General features: G+C 40.8%; 1 long non-coding RNA gene across 2 annotated transcripts in view; it reads right to left on the bottom strand.

Moving 5' to 3' along the window:
- Positions 1–20,904, bottom strand: part of LOC104144203 (uncharacterized) — an 87,607-nt gene that overhangs the window by 3,234 nt on the left and 63,469 nt on the right. Inside the window, exons 5-6 of one of the 2 annotated variants that reach the window (XR_694075.2) lie at positions 9,142–9,329; positions 337–424 (exon numbers count right to left, since the gene is read on the bottom strand). This is a non-coding gene — a long non-coding RNA (uncharacterized lncRNA). The remainder of the gene's footprint in view (positions 1–336; positions 425–9,141; positions 9,330–20,904) is intronic. The other variant, XR_694077.2, reaches the window with a different exon arrangement.

Raw genomic sequence — 20,904 nt, 5'->3', positions numbered from 1 at the left:
AGCCTTAAAATTTATGTTTCATCCTAAAATGGAGACCACCAGAACTTCAGAAATGCCAAGCACTCTCACTATGAACTAAAGACCATCCAAAACAAAAATAAAACAAAATCCCCCCAAAATATGTCACCAAATAGGTAAGCAAACCTGCAAAACTATTTAGTCCAATGTAATACTGCTTAGCTCTTTCCTATATGCAAAACAGTAGTACCTCAGATAGGATTATTATCATGTATTAACTCAGATTATGGATGAAAGTGGCTGTTCCTTGTCTCAAAGTTTCATTAAATATAGGATCCCAAGGAGAAAGGAAATAATATTGTGGCATGCCTTGCTTACTGTTTCACAAGTCTCCTCGTCTTCCACATCACTTTTCCGTCCTACATTCTCAGTTTGGCACTTTTTAGCCTTCAAGGAGAGCAGTTACCTAGTCAGAGTAGGCAAAAAAGTGATGCCACTGTGAGATGTTTGAGGAAGTCTTGCAACTTCATCAGCACTGCTCTATTTAATTGCATTTAAAAACATGCACAAGAACTACAGCTCTCTGAAACTTTCACCTCAGTTATTAGGATTTCACAACTTCCTGTGGAGAGGAGAACATTTTTATTCAGGGCAGAACTCAACCAATACAAAGTTCAAACTCTTAAAAAAATCTAACCAAGGTCAAGGAATACAAAGAGAGCCTATGAAGGCAGGTTGCAAGTAAGTCAGCAGAGCTGAAGGTGATGGATGACACCTATAGGTACCTGTCCTGGTTACTCTTGGAAGAGTAAGTTTATATCACAGTTGTCAAAGATGAAGCCTTAGTTTAAGGAGTTCATGCTAATCAGGCTATGATTGACATTCTCCTTCGGTCTCCTCCAGTCACGTAAGTATAGAGACTCCACAAGAATCTAAGCCAGCACTGAAGAATCCTAAATGAGAAGAAATTGAAACTGATCTATCTGGAGTTTGGAGATCTTTACTGTCGTCTGTTTTACAATACCTAATTCTTCATGAGTCATTTTAGAATAACAGGGAGCCTGTTTGCCACAGTGCCGATGTGTTTGCACACAAATGGGCACACTGCAGGAGCTCAAAAAGATGCCCCTCTTTTTGGAAGCTATTAGCTCTCTGTTTCTTCGGATGGCAGGCAGCTGCTCCTCTTTCCTCCCCGCATCCTCACCCTGTGTGCCTAATTTGCTCTAAAGATTGTCGTGGGATGAACACAGAGTCTGCAGTGTATGGAGCAGAGAAAGCGTCCTTAGACCTTTCCTCCCCTGCAAGTATGACTAGGTATGGCTGGGGCACTTCCTTGTGTTTTCAAACTGGCAAACTGCTCATTTTTGAGTCATTGACTAATGCTCCCATTTGATTTCCACAGCAAACAAATGTTGCTTAGGAACCATATGTCCAAACTTATTATGCTGTCCTGATGTAATCAAAATGATATTTCTACTTGTTTATGAGTTAGAATAACTCAAGAGTTTGTTTTGGAAGAGAGGAAAGTTTTTTTGCTTGTTTTAAGTATGGATCCGGTCATTAAAAACACACACACACGCACACACACTGGTCTCTAAACTAAATGATTTCTGATTTGAGAAGTGAACACGCACAAGAAAAGACACATCTGGAAAATACAGGAAATGCAATTCAAGTGCTCTGAATAGATGGTTCAAGTTACTTTTCCCAGATAATTATTCACCAGCCTCCTACAACTCACAGACACTTGCTAACTTCAACTTCCAACTTCAAGCACTGTATTCACTTAGAACTGAGAAACATAATTCTTTTTAGAGTGTAAATAAGCATTCATACTTTCAATTTGCTATGAACGCTAAGAAGCCATCTCTGCTGTCTATGCGATGAAAGCAGAGGAAAGCGGCTTTTACCTGGCTTGCCTGAAAATAAATGCACATCTCCTGTTCATTGTATATGCTTCTTGTCCTTTAAATTACATAGAGCTGAATTCAAACAACCTCTCCATTAAGAAGTTTTCAGTCTGCTAGGTTTCCAAAGTTCCATTGCCTATGGTCTTCTACATCCTGAGGAAATGTAGCTAATCCATTACAAATTTCAGTTTGAAGTGCTACACCAGTGTGAAGCAGTTTGTACTCATTATGCACATTTAACACTTTCCAGAGTAAGTTGCAGTTTTTGGTGAATCCATGTCTAGTTTTGCATGAATGAAAATATCTGCATTCAAATTTCGTATCAGCCTAGATATTTTCTGAAATACTAAGAACTAGTATCACTCTACATGATCCCCCAAAATTACCCTACATAATTCCCAAGTCCCAAGCCAGACACTGGGGAGAACACTGTTTGCCTTAAACTATATCCAGATCTTTCAGTTCTCTGTTAAAAATATCAAGTAGCTAGGAATTAGTCCCAAAAATGAATCTTCATTTGAGAATAAATCAACAGATTTATCCATGGCAGAGGCAAGATCTCATACAAAAGACCTTCTCACTGTACCATTATTGGAATCCTGAGCCTCAAATATGTACTAGTATCCTTTTGGGTGGTTAATGGTCCAGTCTACCTCAAAGGACACTAATCCTAGTCAAGGCTGCCTTTAGTGTCTTGCTGCAGCTACGGTTCTAAGATATGATGATAATTCACAGAATCACAGAATCGTTTAGGTTGGAAGGGACCTCTGGAGATCATCTAGTCCAACCTCCCTGTTCAAGCAGGGTCACCTAGAGCATATTGCCCAGGATCACATCCAGACGGCTTTTGAATATCTCCAGGGAAGGAGACTCCACCACCTCTCTAGGCAACCTGTTCCAATGCTCTGTCACCCTCACAGTGAAGAAGTTTTTTCTCAGGTTCAGATGGAACCTCCTGTGGTTCAGTTTCTGCCCATTGCCTCTTGTCCTGTTGCTGGGCACCACGGAGAAGAGACTGGCCTCATCCTCTTGACACTCCCCCTTCAGATACTTGTACACGTTGATGAGATCCCCTCTCAATCTTCTCTTCTCCAGGCTCAACAGGCCCAGCTCTTGCAGTCTTTCTTCAGAGGAGAGATGCTCCAGCCCTCTAATCATCTTGGTAGCCCTCCCCTGGACTCTCTCCAGTAGTGCCATGTCTCTCTTGTCCTGGGGAGCCCGGAACTGGACACAGTACTCCAGGTGAGGCCTCACCAGGGCTGAATAGAGGGGGAGGATCACCTCCCTCGACCTGCTGGCAACACTCTGCCTAATGCACCCCAGGAGACCATTGGCCTTCTTGGCCACAAGGGCACACTGCTGCCTCATGCCTAACTTGTTGTCCACCAGCACTGCCAGGTCCTTCTCGGCAGAGCTACTTTCCAACAGGTCAACCCCCAGCCTGTACTGGTGCATGGGATTATTCCTGCCTAGGTGCAGGACCTTGCACTTGCCTCTGTTGACCTTCATGAGGTTCCTCTCTGCCCACCTCTCCAGCCTGCCCAGGTCCCTCGGAATGGCAGCACAGTCTTCTGGTGTGTTAGCCTCTGCCCCCAGTTTAGTATCATCAGCAAACTTGCTGAGGGTGCACTTTGTCCCTTCATCCAGGTCATCCATGAATACATTGAACAAGACTGGACCCAGCACTGACCCCTGGGGGACACCACTAGCCACAGGCCTCCAACTTGACTCTGCGCCATTCACCACAACCCTCTGCGCTCGGCCATCCAGCCAGTTCTCAAGCCACCTCACCGTCCACTCATCTAGCCCACACTTCCTGAGCTTACCTAGGAGGATGTGATGGGAGACAGTGTCAAAAGCCTTGCTGAAGTCCAGAAAGACAACATCCACTGCTCTGCCCTCATCTACCCAGCCTGAGCTGTTCCATCCCCTTTCCAGGGATGGAGGTGAGGCTGACAGGCCTGTAGTTTCCTGGCTCCTCCTCCTTGCCCTTTTTGAAGACTGGCGTGACATTGGCTTTCTTCCAGTCCTCAGGCACCTCTCCTGATCTCCAGGACCTTTCAAAGATGATGGAGAGTGGCCTAGCGATAACATCCGCCAGCTCCCTCAGCACTCGGGGGTGCATCCCATCAGGGCCCATGGATTTGTGGATGTCAAGTTTGGACAAAAGATCTCTAACCCGATCCTCCTCAACCAAGGGAGAGTCTTCCTTTCTCCAGCCTTCCTCTCTTGTCTCCAAGGTCTGGAATTCCTCAGGACTGGCCTTAGCAGTGAAGACGGAAGCAAAGAAGGCATTCAATAACTCTGCCTTCTCTGTATCCTTTGTCACCAGGGCACCCGCGAATTCAGGTATGAACCTTCGTGTTTACAGGCTTAATGTCATCCTGTGCCTCTCCAACATCAAGCACCATGAAAAAAATTGGGTCCTCCAGCCCATCTCTGCTTCTCCCACAAACATATCCCTAAATCTCTTCCTACAACCTTGCATTCCCAGAGAGCTGGGATTTCCTTCCCTTCGGGGCAGCCCTGGGGTACTGGCTTTGGCACTGTGACTCTTTCCCCGTGGCCAGGTGGTTGACCCAGAAATGAGCCTGGGGTTTTGAACAGTTAACTCTTTCTCTTCTGGGGCCAAGCTGAGCTGCCTTCCCTTACTTCTGCAGGGAAGGATGAGGTTGCAGGACGTCCGGAAGGGATTTCTTCGTGGTGCCTAGGAGAGGCAGCCTCAGCACCTGCCCTTTGCAGGGGGAGCCAGCTGCAGGGCCGACAACTAATTCGTCACCCTCCGCAGTGCCTCTCAAGCTCTGACCGTGCTGATAAGTGGCACAAGCAGAGGCAAGAGATAGGATGAGAACTCACTGAAGTCGCAAAACTTTATTTATTCTGCAGTTCCAGTTTCTCTTTTTTGTTGGCTGCTACGTTTCTAAATTTGAACTCTGTTCAATCACAACAATGTAATCCTAAATAATTCAGCAGCGAAGAGTCCCTGTTGAGAAGGATGAAGCTGCTTGAAAATAAGAACACACCTGCAATTACTTTCACATCATGCCTAGAAACAATCATCTCTATTAGCAATAGCTATTTTTCATTAGCTTTTTACATCATTATCTCTTCTTCAGTAGCTTCCCACAGTTGCCACTAACACATTAATATTCAAAACTTGAATCAATAGTGAATACCGCCATGCAGGATTCTTAGCAGGCCATGGATATGGATTTTATCTGAGTAATATTTTTTAGAAACTCTGTAGAATCCCAACAGTTCAACATCTGCAGGCCCTGCAGCTCCACTGAAGAATGACCAGCCAGCTGCCAGCAAAAACATCACTGCTGAATCACCTATCTGGCTTAGTCCACTGTATAAAGAAATGGCAAAGTTCTGCATCTAAAACTATTCTAGATTTTCCTAGTGAGAATAAAAAGTAGTTAATTACTCTGATTGCTTCAGTTTTCTTTTCAGGATCCCTATCTGCAAACTAATAACAAACAGTTTTAAATACACATGCATACGTACACACTCACCCGATAATATTCACATGCAATTTTTAGCTCGTGCCTCCCTTCTTCGCACACAATTTTAGAAAACTCAAAAACCATAATGTTGTTTATTTTAGCATTTTAAAATGCTAGAGCACACCTAGTCTTCATTCCTAACATTTGGTAAATGCCTTTGTAGGTCCTGCTTGGATCTGTGAGTTGGAGACCTTGGCTTGGAACCAGTTCTGAGATGCCAGCTGTACTAAAAATTTTTGAAAACCCTGCCTTTTGTTCTTTCTGTTTGAACAGCGATCCAAGACGGTGTATAAATGGAAGTATGCCCAAAAATACAGACCTAAAATGAATCTTCTGCTTGAGAAGTCTAAACAATAAAATTAGGTGGTCTACATTAAAAAAAAATGTTTATTTAAAGTTTTGATATTGATGTTTTCTGACTTTTCTCAAAATTAAATTTTATCAAATAGCTGCAAAATAGCTTTGTTCAAGACTGAGTGCACTAGCCAGGCAGGACGTTGCTCGATTAAGCAGTGTATCCCTGGAGAGTAAATTTAATCCAATTCATGGTCACACTGAAGCCAATGTTTAAAGCCCTGCGCACCTCATGGGGACTAAAACTTGGCACACAGACTTTGCTGCAGTACTACAGTACCCATGTAGTTCCGGTAATGCTTATACACAGACATTTTCCAAAAATCACTTTGAGCAATCACTAGCGTGAGATATGCATTGTGTAAATGCAACTAACTAGCCTTAACTAACTGTATGCATATCAGACAGATTATTATGCTGGCCTTTTTACCTCTCTCGTGAAGGAAGGATGCTAGATTGATTCTGTTTGCTTTTAAGCCGCTTTCTGTGCCTCTGCGCATTATTTTATTAACATCTGGAAATGACCTGCAAAAGGCTGTTTTCCCCGCATGAAGCAGCAAAAATTTCTTTGGCAGCCAAAAACCTTCAGTCATTGATGATGGCACTTCAGATGATATTGCTTAACCTATGAATCTCCCCAAGCAAGGACTAACTAACTCTACCCTGGGAGAGCTGCATTTGTCACGCGATATCTCCTTGTTCCCACTGTGAATTGCACTCAGCTGTATCTCCATCCAATCAGGTATACTTGCCTGTAAACAACAAATTCACCCGGGACATTTCCCATACCAACCTTTCATTAGCTGTCACAGTCTCCCTTTAATTTCATCTGCTTGATGCACCAGTAGTGTCCATTTAAAATGTCACTTTCTATTCACAGGCATACTGCCAACGATAACTATTGCTTTCTACCTACAGTGCGGGTAATATTAGAGGTGCACTCTCTCATGACTCTTATGAAAGCAATCACTGCTGGAACTATGAGCATTTCAGAGCTGCCAACAAACCAGAATGGAAGGCACACTGAGAGAGGGAATACATAAAAACAAAAGGGCAGTCACTGCCAGCAATTAAAACACAACAGGCTGGGCATCGCTGGCACACCAAAAATAAAGGCCTGCTGCCACAGCGGTGCGATCAGACCTGAGCATTGCTCCTGAGCATCCTCCAGTACTGCTTATTCTCAGGCAGCCTGGGGCAGGAGGGTTTCCACTGTGGTATGGTTTCTAAATGGACACCACTGGTTTTCAGTCTCTCACTTCAAGACAGACCTTCCATGACAGACCTACCGATCTAATTGTATTTTTACAAGATACTCAAGTTTGGACAGTCACTGGTGCAACGTTAGGACTTCTGGAATATGTTCCTTCCCACATTATCTGAACATATTCCTTCCTGTACTTTCTCATACGAGGAAAGAAGAGCAGAAACAAAAAGTCCTGACCAGATCATTTAATTTGTTTGTCTGCTTATTGACATTTCCATAGCAACTTCATTGAGAAAGTCATTCTTTTTTAATGCTCCTGCTTGTGTTTTGTTCGGGACTCACCAAAGGCCCAGTGCTTTACCCTCTTTCCAATGGTGATACTTTTTAGGACAGTTTTTTGGTATGAATCAAATGTAGCCGCTAAGAAACAAAATGGCAGAGGCTAGCTATCTCATTTTTTTACAATTAAAAGAGTGAGGAATATATTTTGTTCACCTTGAAGGAGGATTATTTAGACCTTAATTCAGGTAGGTATTCAAAAACATGCTTCACATGCTTTACTCCATTCAAGGCAGTGCTTTAACGTATTTGACTTTGATTAGAGTAGGAATCAGCATGCACCACAATGCTTTCCTGAATCAGGGCCTTAGAACAGCTGTCAATCACCATATACTGTATGTGCCTATGAAGTATTAATGCAGCAAGGAAGGCCAATACAATACATAAATGAAACAGGGAAAGTACAAACCGTTACAGTCAGCTAAATTCAAAACATACGGTATTCTTCAGGATCACAAACTAACTCTTAGTTTTTGTACAGTATATATATATTAAGTTCTTTTATTATTCAAGCATCTTGTTAACCACATCCCGGTAACAGAAAACATCATATAAAAATCCGCAGACTTTTTAAGCTTCATGGTTCAAAATCAGCTTTTGACATTGGAAGGGAGACCTAAATAAGCATTTCTGGAAAGTCTATTCTTTGCATTTACAGTAGATAAAATTTTACTTCATAATTGTTCCAAAGAGCTAAAAATCTGTAATAGAATTGCTGAAAACTTCCTATAAGGAAGAAACCATAAAGAAACTCTCTGCAGGGAAGTGAAAAGGAACACAACTGATGAAATTTCTCTTTCTTTGTATTCCTCCTACAACTTAAGTAACACTAGTAGATTCAAATTCTTTCTCCAAATGACTTAGCTGGGAACAGACATAAATTAACAGATGGCAAAAGCCATCGTTACATGAGAAAACAGATAAAAGCAAAAGTCTGCCATCCAGGCAGAGATAAGGAGAACACAAAGTTTAAGCTACTGAAGCTATCGAAACATCCTTCCCAACCACCTGCTGCGTGCTCCCTGCTGACACATGCATATATACGCACAAAACAACAAACATCTGCTTTTATAGCAAAGTCCTATAGCTTTAAGTGTATCTGCTAAATTTAAATATAGGTTCTCAAATAAGCTAAAAAGAAAAAGGAAATTTAAGACAGTTATCGATTTGCCATAGCCTTAGAAGAGAGGATAGGAAATTGCATTCTTGGAACTGCTGTTACTTTTGAGATACGCAGATAAGTAAAATGAACCATACATTAAAGTAACTGCTATAAACGTGTGGTTTTGTGACCAGCCACTTTCGTTATACCTTGTACTTTCTGAAGTGGAGCGGTTAAGCAAGACAAGACCTCAAACAAATAATACAAAACTAGGAATCAAAGCCATCTAAAGAGCTTCGGTAAGCTCCCTCCTGGATTAGGGATTGGCTCAAATCAAAAAATACACGTCCAAAACCGAACAAACCATTTCTTTCATGCTAACCAGAATGCCTGCAATTATACACAAAGGATTAATTCTTCTTTCTGGTACATGCCATTCCTAGGAGCAGATCTCAGGAAAACGGATAGAGAGATTTCTCCCTCTCTCAAGGTGTACAGCGAACACCTTGAAAGGTGTAAAAGAAAGTTTGAGCAGATCCCTAAAGTGAGACACAAAAGCGTGCCACTGAGTTTTCTCAAACAGCACATCCTATCCCCTAAGAATTTCTTGGAGAATAGCTTAACAAGTGACACACAGAAAACTTAGAAAAACAATTCCGACATTTCCCCCCACCTTTCACTTTCTGAGAAATGTTATGGTTAAAAGACCGCTTTAGTATCTCCGCTTTGATTTATTTACATTCTCCCATCCCTTGTAACTACCTTGTTGTGATTCATTCTGGCTTTGCAACGTTTCATCAGTCATACCAACTAACGACGCTGCTGTATTTTAAGCAGAGATTTACATGGAGGGCACTGAACTTCGCAGTATCAGAATGCAGGATGCGTCATGCATGCGCATTCCTCGGAGGCTGCAAGGTCACCGGGTTCAGGATTTTCTTCATTCTCCACTGAAAGAAAAAAAAAAAGTTGGGGGGGGGGGGGGGAAGTACATGCTGCTCTGGGACAAGGCCACTTTTTTTCTCTTCTGTGACAGAGTGTGACATTTATGCAATGTAAGTATAAACAGTGTGACATTATACTATGACACTGTATAACACAGCAAGAATTTATGTACTATTCCGAGATAATCTATGTGCTCAGTTTTAGGCTAGGAAAAAATATATGCTCATGATCCTTGTTAGGATGTGATGCCTTTAGAGAAGGTATTTTCATGCAGTTTATCACTTTTATCACCACCTAATTACGACAGTTGCTATTCAAAGGGCAACCTATATTCAGAAAAATCATAACAGCAGTATCTCAGATACCAAGGTTTGGTTACTACGAATGAATGACTCTCTAGAAACGATTATACTGGAGGAGCAAGGAGGGGAAAAACAAACGAATGAACAAACAAGCAAAAATTAAAAAAAAACAAGCTTCACCTCAAAGGATGCATACGTAAATATATCTCACTGAGAAAGGCTGTAAATTGCATTAAAAAAAAAAGTGGAACTAGAACAGAGTTAAAATTGGGTTGATCATGAATTTATCTGTGGATTTCCCATGACCTTAAGTATAGCCTAAATTTCTCCATACATTATCTGTAGGAAGGAATTATTGCTTCTCTGTCACCTGAATTTTGTTTTGTCTTGTGAAAACTCTAAGTAAGCACTGAGACGGAGGAGGAGCAACTTCCTACACTGCATACGTATGCTAGATAGCACAAGTAGCCGCTGTAGGTAGTCTGTAACGATCTGTCCAGTGCTATCCATGAGTGAACGTGGGCTCAGGTACACTGCACTGCGAGACTCGAGTAGGTTGCCCCTCCAGTGTCCAAACTGTTCACATCTGAGTTAGTTGCCTTCCCGTGTTCAGTTTTCCCAACCTAGCAGGTTGTGAAAACAAGTTTCACGGCCCAGCTCTAGCCTCGAGCAAAAGTGCAAGTCAAAACGTCCACAGCACAAGCAAATAAAGATTTCCAGGGATAGGATTTTACAGGATTTTTAAAACTTTCTGCTGCAAAAGGGAAAATAAAAAAAAATTTAAAAGTTTATGCAGCATTGATATAAATTTTGCTTTTATAAAATTAAAGTTTCTTTTCTTTCTTTTGCTGTAATAAATTACATACATGATAAAAATGATAACAAAAAATCAACAAACAAAACCTATTTGTTTCAGAGAAATACTGAAAGTGAAATCAAGCTTACTGTTTATAATCCATTCTCCCACAAAAAAAAGATTGATCTAAATTAACTTTTCTACAAAATATTCTACTTCTCACAAGACCTCATTTTCTGTTAGAAAGCACTTCAAAGAAAAAATTCCCACACAGTGCTAACGATAATTTATAGAGTTTGACAATCAACAATATTTGTCTTGCACTTCAAGTTCCTACGTTGTCAAAAGCTACTGCGAAACAGATGAGTAGTAAAATAAATAGAGTAACTTCAAAACTGATTCTGGTTTTGGAAATATTTATAGATTGTTAGTAAATTCTCATCAAATTCATCTTTCACAGAGAAATTGAAACCATTTCCACTCCCACGTGGTGCCAGCTGCATATTGAAAAATAGGTTTTGTGGTCTTGTAAATTTAAGGGCTGAGATCCATGCGCATGCTACCCCAAAGGGAGGCGTGAAGGTGGGCGACAGCAATGTGCAAACTCCTCGGCACCAAGGCAGAGCCAGGTCCTCCTGCTCGAGGATCTCAGACCTACGCACGCACAGCAATGGCAGAGAGGTGAAAACAGGCAACCAGTCACATTAGCACGGGCTCAAAACCTTTGGGCTACATAATCTGCCGGGACACAGGGATGTTTGCCTGCGAGCCGCACTGTGGTATCACAGTGAGGGTACGCTGCTGATGGGGGTGTTACAAACAGGTGGTTTAGAGAAAAGCCATGAGAATGATTGAAGGACTGGAAAAGGATCACAGACCCGAGCAATTTCGTTTGTTTAGAAGTTATTAAGGAGCGCTTAGCACAGGCTACGCGTACTTACATGAGGAACAGAAAACTGATAGTAGGGGGTTTGTAAACTTGTACACAAAAGGTACAAGAGAAACAACTAAGGAGAGCTAAAGCTAGGAAAAACAACAGAGTAGAAAAATGAGGTGCAAGCAATTCTTTTTAACAGTGAGGACAGGCAGCAACTGAAACAAATTGCCAACAATTTTCAGTGGATTCTTTTCTTCACTGGAAATTTTAACATTTCAATTGCAATTTTTTTTAGTTTAAATAAATATGCTAGTTCAAGTGGCATTCATTTCACTGAAGTTGTAAGACTTCTGTTACGTCAAAGGACCAAACAAAAAACCTAACGGGTCCTTCTTAATTATCTAAATTATGATTTTATTCCTCTGAACACTGAAGCTGAAGTCAGGCCTTCAGTGCTTGGAAAGGCCCTAGCCCATCTGTTTTCCCTAACAGCGTGTCATCAAAGATAGAAAAACAAAACCAGCAATGTTGGGAAGAAGAGATGATTATTTATTTTGATTAAACGCACATCTATTTTTCCAGCTCCTGCTCATATGTTCCCCTTAACCGAGGCTGGAAGGCAGTAGAGTCTATAGCAGAGCAACGGGGTGATTCTGTATGTGATCCTATGAGTGACAAGGATTTCTGTTATCTAGGCTAGACCTTCTGATCTGACTGTAACACTGTGTAAACTCTAGGGCTTCTTCCTTACAGTCAAAATCAGAAAAACAAAATAAACCCCAGATCCATCTCTATTTTGTTTCCAGTGAACTCTCTCTGTTTAAAGTGGAGATGACTTCTTCACAAGAAATAATAAATACTCTACTTGGAATTTATTTACTTTTAGGTTACACTGGCACAGAGATTATGCCCTTCAAAATGAAATTTCCACTTGAAACACTACGAAATTTCAAGGGTCCGTTGACTTAACTATGTGCCTAGCTTGAAGTGAAAAAAAGATACCAAAAAAAAAAAAAAAAGGTATCTGCAAAGATACAGTTCTAACAAAAAGCTGAGTGAGGTGATAGAAAGGTAGCACACAGTTACCCAGATATTCTCTTTTTTGATGCCTCAGCCTCTCAGCTTCATTAACCTGTTTCTTTCTGTATTTTCTGGTACACGAAGGCAGAAATTAGATTGCCTTTCCTCCACTTAAAAAATGAAATCTGCAGTTTCTATTTTAATGAGAACCTGGCCTTTATTCTCCGCAAACGTCAACGAAAGGCCCTTGGACACTTGATATGCCCGTGTGTTAAACATAACAGGGCAGCCGAGCAGCGGATGGCCTAGTGTCAGGGCCTTAATACGCCACCGCATCTCAAATAGGAACCCGATTCCCTTTGTCCGTGGGTGCCACAGAGAGCTGATGTCATGAAACGGCTATGAGGAAGAATAATACCGCAGAGCTGTTTATTTAATTAGTAACAAGGGTAAAATCCATCTAATGCGGCTTGATCAGAGGTCAGTCTGAAGGGTCTTTATCAGGGTATGGGTAGCCTGCAGTGGCTGAGGCTTAATAATAATCTCTAGACTTCAATTTCCTACTAATAAAGGGTAATATAATGTAGGGTAAGCCCTCTTATTTGTTCAGATCTTTTTAACCACTGAGGAGCTAATATGCAACAACTGAACAAACACTGGCCACACAGGTTTCATTTTTAGAAGCACAGATGACCTCTGATGAAAGAAATGATCAGTCAAGCTCTGAGGCAAGGATGGAAAGCGAGCGAGCAAACGCATATTTTTTCTTTGGGAACCAAAGGAAAAGTCAGCTGCTCTTAAATAACCGTATACAATGTCAAATAAATGTGCTTCAAAATGACTGAAATTGTTATACGGTACAATTGTTAGGGCTTTCAGTAAATTTCCATTGGTAGACTCTTATGGTCTGTACCAGCGTATTTTGCTAATGGAGTCTGAAGAAAGCTCTACAGTGATTAGCATGACACACGTGATGGACTTGCTGAAGTTTGAATGTTGTCTTTTTACAATTTTGATAGCACACACTCTTATACCCAATGACCGGCTAGAGTTCAATCTCCCTAAAGAAAACCTTGCATACGTAAAAGTGCAATTGAAACACAGAAGATTTTATTCCATATGGAAGAACTACTACCTTTTTTTTTTTTCCTCCTTCTTCTTTCTTTTGAAAATCAGGATAACGCAGTAGCCTCCAGATGTCCGGGCCAATTTTAGCACTGGTGCAGGGGAGCAGAGACATGTACAATATACCCACTTGCAGTAGGGTGAAATTCTATCTTCAACGTTCTAAAAAAAAATTCCTTCCTAACATTGTTGGGTTTCTATTTTTTGTATACCCACAAATCTTGGAGTATGGTTTGCAGCTTTCTGCTTCCTCACCTGTTTTTGAAGGCCACCCACCCCACCTCTCCTCATATTTTGCCCTTTTCCAGTTTTACTGGACAGTTGCTCAGAGAGCAGCTCCCCCAGGAATGACCCCAGTTTCCCTTTTCAGAATTTTAGTCCGCTGAGTATTTTTTCCCCTGGGGTGTGTAATCAATACTAAGAACCATATTTGTGTCCTCATAAATGTATTAGCTATGAAATAAAATCCAGAGAGTGTGCCATGTTATCTTTGCACATATTGGGAAACAGAGATAAAAATGTTGCTTTTGTGTTTCACTTCTCGAACTAGAATAAATTTAAGACAAAGTTGACAAAACAAAATATTGAAAGTACTTGCAAATATACTGTAATATTTTACCCTGCAACAGATCATTGTAACCTACACGCTGAAAGAATAAGAAGCAAATTAAAAAGTATGGTCTCCAGTCAATAGGAAATGTAAATCCTATTAATGTTTATAGGCGTTACACCTGCACATTGAAAGGGCAGTATAGAAGACCTTTAAATTGATTACCTGACAAATGACTATAAAATGAGAATAACTTTTTAAAAGTACTATGCGATTTTATTTCAAACTCAAGAGTTCATGGATTTTACTTTTATGGAAGCTGTTTGTGAAGCTTGTAAAACAGTATATGCAATAGACAGCGATGGAAAATAGAACAAACATTTACTATTTGCCAAAATAATAATATAGCTATTAGCTATAGCTAGTGCAACAGCAACCAAGTAGGCATAATATGCATGTAATAACCAGGCAGCGGAACTATATAGGATAGCAGAAGAAAGTTCTGGCAGTATTAAAGTTTCTTACAGGGAACAACTTAGAAGGCCAAAGAAATTTAAAAGCAGCAGTGCTAAATTGCATCTCTGATAAAACCTACACTGGGCTGTTAGGAAAGGCCCCATATTGGAGTTAACTGCGCTTAGATCCCTGCTTCTGCACAAACAGCCAAAAGCTTCAGTATGTGAGAGAGAAGGGCAAGAAGAAGGGAAACAGCATCTCTTGTTTAGCAGAATCATAATCGGCAGGAATCTGATCAAATTCAGTGGCTCCAGCATCCACAAACTTAATTCTGCCTGCAGGCATGCATCCTCTAATTTTGCAAAATCTCAAAATTTTACTCTTCTTCTCATCTTTCAACAATAAAAGATTCCTCAGGATATTGCTAGAAGCAAATGCCTTGCCAATCCCTTCCAGAAATGCTTGTTAAATACTGACTTTAATGAATTTCAATGAGGTGAGAATTTAGAGCGTTTCAGTTACGACTATTGACAAGTTGCTTGAGGGAACATATCCTCTTCAATCCTTCAGATATCCCAGGCTGTCACAACAGTTTGCTTTCTGCATGGTTCATCTATTTCAAAGAAGTTTTAGATATTAACTTCACTCTCTTCTCTGTTCCCAACTATTTTTTTTTCACGTCTTCAGTTTCCGTGTACTGTGGATTTTTGGTTTCCATTCTGACTCAAGTTTCCACAAAGGCATCGTCAACTTTTTGCCCTCTCATCCTCAGACTGATATAGTTATTGATAAATGACTTAACATCCTGGTCGCTGGATTCTCACTCCTCAGCCCCCTGGGTGATGACAAGCTTTCCACTTGTCACAGATGGATCCTGCAGCTAGCAGTGAGGGAAGAAAACTATAATATCACCTTCCATCCTTACGTAACTCCTAAGTAATTTTTTCTTTGTTTTTCACAGTTACTAGCATGGCACAGACACTAACTTGCTATGCTGGAAGAGGTCATGTTGCAAATTAGCAGTAACGAACTAGCTAGAGTAATTAGCTCAAGAACCAATTGTATCCTATGTCCTAGGATGCATTAATCAGACAGCAAAAAAATGCACGGTCACACAACGTCAGTTCATACTACTACTACTTCTAAGGGGGGGAGGAGGAGCGGGGGAGGGAAAAAAAAAAAGTGGTCTTCTCAAAAGTAGATCTAGGCTTTGCCTGAATGAAAGAACACATGAACTCGTTCTTTGACAAAAAACACATTTATGATCATAAATAAAACTGAGAAATTAAGTATTTACTTGAAGCACAATGCAGGATGTTTCCTACGTGCAATGTTTGTACATAACAATGGCATGCAAGTTGTTGATTTGTTCAGGTCAAATTGGTGGCTGGGTTAAAAGTCCATCGCAACTTGGATGGCAAACCTCTGCTTTTCATATTAGGGACTTTGTGTGATACAAAAGCAAATAAACATGAAACCTCTTTCCTATATTGCTTGCACCATCAGATCATTAGATAATTAAAACAACAAAAGACACACAGAAATATTGGCAATAGATTTAAATTAATTATTCTAAAATCAATTACTTTGTGTCTGAATTAGCCAAGGGTTATATGGGAAATACATATTTAATTTGCTGTAAGGCTCTGGCACAAACCCAACCAAGAGCAGAAAACAAAAGTCACCGTTTTTTAGTCAAGATAAAAGCAACAGCAGAATCTCTCTGCCGGCAATCCCTGCTCTCAAAGCAAAGATGGAGTTAATACTGCAACAAGTTATTTTTTCTTCTATCTTGTATGATTATGGCATGGAACAAAAATTCAATAACTTTGAAAGAAAAAGGCCTTGCAATGAGGCAGAATGAGGACTGTCCCGGTGACACCATTCTCCCATTTCTTCCGGATTACACATGAGTTCTGTCACCAGATATGTGAAGAGCATTAAATCCTTACTTGAAAAAATGTATGAAGCAGAAAAAAATACAGCTTGATATTAAAAATAAGCATATGCCACATTATTATGTAGATTTAGAGAAATCTGGTTACTCTGGAATGATCAAGACCTTGATGTTATTGTGAAAGGTAACTGGTTTTCCAACAGCTCTTCCTGACCTTTTTGATCTATAGAGTTTACTCTAGACCTTAAGCTAGGACCAAAGATCTTCCTCCTGAGATATTTTTGGAGGAACACATAGAATACCTTTGCACCAGCCTTGAATTTCTGGAGTTGCCCTGATACAGTGCAATTGTACCTCTGGAGATGCTTGCATATCTTCTGACTTGTTGACTCCTCTTTTTCTATTTTAACTTGCTCTTCTGTCTTATCCAATCACTGTGAATGTTTCCTATTATAAAAAAGGAACACAAGCCTGTCTTTTTTCAAGAATGGCTAGGCAGGTCAACCGCAAACTGCTGACTGAGCAGGGGTCCCTGCGCAATCTGCAAGAACACGCTGCCTTAGTTGGTCGACTGCTCTTGGCAATAATTTCTGTTGTTACCTCACTGAATGAAGTTGCCTACCTGCTCCTCCCATCTATCCAACAGGAAGACTCTTAAAGCAGGTGCACTCTGGGATTTGCCAGGGAAAGACTCGCTCTTCAACGCGTTTCCAAAAAAAACCATCCTTGTCAACAGCTACATAAAAAACATCTTTGTCTCTTGGTCACTCACGTTAAGTTAGGATAAAGTGTCTTACGGCATGGAGCTGCTTACACAGCCCATGAACAGCAGGGAAAGTATTTCACCACCATCTTCAAGGACACTTTGTGTATGCAGAAACCGCACTAAAGGTAGGATCTGAGCCGCACTGCATACTGCAAATGATCTATTTTATTTCTCAAAAAAGCATAAGGGCAGCCCGCTTGAAAACAGCTGGAGCTATAGCAGCTGTGTTGTTGGCTTTGCATAGGTTATCCCCGCTTCAAGAAGAGAAGTGCCCATTTAACTAACCATTGAAAACACAACCTTGAGCTACGGCTGACCCTTATCAGAGCAAGCGAAATACACATACGTTATTCTGTATGACATCCAGGATCTTTCACATATCCGAGAGTGCTTCCAAAAGCTATATCATGCATTTAAGAGAAATTCTTCTCTGTGTTAGGCTAATACAATCCTGAAGTTACAATTAAGCCTTTTTTTGGAGGAAAGCCCAGTGATAGTTAAGATGAAATTTCACTTTAATTTTCCGTTAGAGTGAGTTGGGGTCTTCAGGGGAGTGGAGAAAAGGTGGTATAATGCTGCAAAGGGAGAAGGGTAATAGTTACAGGTAATCAGAAAGAAAATTGCTGTGAGTAATGTACCATAAGTAGTTCTAAGAAAACCTCAAATCCTACTTAAGAACTCAAAATAGGGCAAAATTGGTACTTGAAGAGGCACACTGGACTTGTTCTGAATATCCTAGTCTGCTCTCCTAAATGAATTCTCTTTCATCGTGTGTTTAATTTGCCCTTGTGTAAACAAACACTTGATTGGATAAAATGCCAAGACAGAGTAGGGTTTCGAGGAGGTTCAGTTTTAGAGGTAGGACTTTGTCCTTTTAAGAAGGACTTTGGAGAACTACTGCTTTGAATAGAATAAATACAATATTCTATTAAAGTGGCTGGAGAGAAGGTTTTTCTGTGCCTGTGACTCAGCCCCTGCCACCGCCTCACCCCCCGGCCACCCAGCGAGGGGAAGCACAGCAGAAAACCCCATCCCGGGCCTGTGAAGGTGCCCACCAAAATGCCAGTGAAACACAGATGCCCTACTGGAAAAATAAATTACTGAGCTGGGAACGTGACAGAAAGAGCAATTAAAATCTTTCTCCTTTTTTAATCAAGGAATGTTTTCCCTTAGGGGCTTGGAGGGGAAACAAATCAGGCTTTTCAAGTTTTTGCAGGGTAGGTTGTGGAAAATGTCTGTAATCGACATCCTCATCCTTTACAGACTGCACTCTGCCCTTTTTTCTTTCCCTTATGGCACACATGTAGGGAGATTTGTTAGACTTTAAACTAGTCACAAATGTAGTTGCTTACAATTTGCCTCCATGTTCAGATGCTCTTGCAATCCCTTTCTCCAGCAATTACTCAGTGGGTACACCACAGCAAGCTCCATAAGTTACAGCTAATCATTCTTAAGTGCTAGAAGCAGGACTGTATTTGTGCAAAGAAACAGCAATCAAATATGGTAAGCAGATGGCTGCTTCTTGTCCTGTTACCACACAGAGCACAACAGATTAAGCCATGATGGATTTATCAGCACTGATGGAAACATTAACACCATATGCTTTTATAGAATAAATAGCTTTTGACATTTCATTATAACTTCTAATGCCCCAGTTTTTTAAAAGCTGATCCTTTAGAAAAGAAAATGCAGATATTTCAAACAAAGCTTGTAGGTGTTCCCACATTCTCTTTCAATGCAGTTCAGCTCTTTATATTATAAGAGACAATTAAAATCCCAGAAATATTTTGATAAATCCATAGTAATTCTTTAAATCATAAATTGAACGTACACTGCCCTAGAAGCTTTTTGACAATCAATTCTTTTACATAAATGTTAGCATTTTAAAACGGATGGCAGCCTTAGCTCACCTGCCATATCTCAAGAATCACACATAACATTATGTAAATAGCAGTAAATCAAACATAAGTAACCAAAAAAACTTTCTGACTTAAAGATGGATTTGTAAGGTGGAAGAAGGCACTGAACACTTAACTGATATTTCTCAAGTGGAAAGTACACTCAGATTTTTTGAAAGCCCTCATCTTGTGAGATGAAGGAGGAAAAAAAGTAAGCAATTTCCTAGGCCTGGGGGTGTCAGCTGCCCAAGCTGCTCTCGGGAAATGAGTGGCTGAAATGTGCAATTCGTGCATTCTAGCACTGACACAGCAGACGCTTCAAATCAGGCTCTGACCCGCTATTGCGTGCCGTCGTCATACAAATGGTGATCAATAAGTACTCATCGCTATCCCCGCTGCCTTTAGAAAAGCAGGATGCTAGCTGCTTAAATTGCAATAAAATAGTTAACAAAAACATGTTCTTTCCAGGGACAATAGGCTTTTTTGGTGTTTCTATTCAGTTTCCCGCAGTAGTTCAAAACACATTTAAAAGCCTATTCAGTGTCATCAATCAAAACCAGCTGCACGCGTGTGTTCGCACTGCCGCACCTTCTCCGTTCCTCCCTTCATATACTTAAGTTCCCATACAGGTCATCAGTTTAGCGTTTGTTAATTGCTCATCTGCAGTCTGGGTTTTAATCACCTGATCCATCAAAAGCCCTTTTTTCCCTGCCTATATTCATCTTGTCAGCTAGTGACATTTTTTGTAATGAAAGCAGTAGATCTATTGATAGCATCCCTCAACAAAGTGGAAGGCATCCTGCATTAGAGCTTTGTCTCCAAAACCAGCCTGTTCTATTACAATTGACCTTCTCCTCTTGATTACCACACAAATCATAGTCCTCTCCCCACTCCTCCCCCTTCAGCCCTCCTCCCGTCTATTAGAGTATTTCTTCTATAGCCATTCAATTGCCTGGCTGCCGTTGGTAATTGGATTCCTGTTTGGAGCACAGCACTCTCTGTACGAGCCTGGAATAACTCAAATAGGACTCTAGCCTAGGGCTGGGGCCATATGTTAAATTCAGATTTGTGTCTGTAAAATCCGGAGTACCCCAACAGGAGCATAATCCACTTGACACACAATCCTGTCCCATTTGCAACCTGCACTTCTTTTCTTCTCTAAAGTAAAATTCCATTTCACTACTATTTTAAGATGTGAAGGGCAAAACAATTTCATTACGTTGACTTGGTGAAACGTAAAGATGACAGTACTTTGGCAACTGTCTCGCCTCACTAAGTTTCTGGAAACAACGCAGGCAGTTTTCAATTATGGTAATACAAAAATTAAACACCTTAAAAATAAAAACTCAAGCTGGCAGTGTACTTTGTGTATACTGCACACCATTTAACACGAAGCCTCAAGAGCTTGAAACTTACCATTGGGTCCAAGGCTCCAAAAAGCTGTTGCACTGAAAAGTGACCGCGCAGCTAGCAATATGAGCTCACTACTCTACACATAACATTATTTAGTATCAATTTACTCATCTAAAGTGAAGTAATATCCAAAAAAAAAAAAAAAAGCAGTCAGATTCATCTTCCTCGGCCTATCTAGAGTTTGCAGTTTCTCACCTTCTCTTCCTTAGGCTCCCACACAACCAGCCCTAATTTTGCACTGACCTGCAGCTACTATTTAACCCCTTTGCTAACAGAGATGAGCAGTTTCTCTCAGCCTGGACACTCTGCTCAGCTGTGACCCATCGGTCTAACCGTATCCACAGCCCATCACAGTATCTGACAGCAGCCCTATGAGACAAGTTGCTACCCTCCTGCCTAATAGTGTCCCCTGAGCAACTTTTAACCTGAGATAATCAGCTCCTTCCAGCCTGAGCCCTAAAATAAGCGTATCTCAGCTTG

Source organism: Struthio camelus, chromosome 1, assembly GCF_040807025.1.
Source record: "Struthio camelus isolate bStrCam1 chromosome 1, bStrCam1.hap1, whole genome shotgun sequence".
Taxonomy (NCBI): Eukaryota; Metazoa; Chordata; class Aves; order Struthioniformes; family Struthionidae; genus Struthio; species Struthio camelus.
The sequence above is the reverse complement of the archived record's forward strand: the minus strand, read 5'-3'. Positions and strand labels throughout refer to the sequence as shown.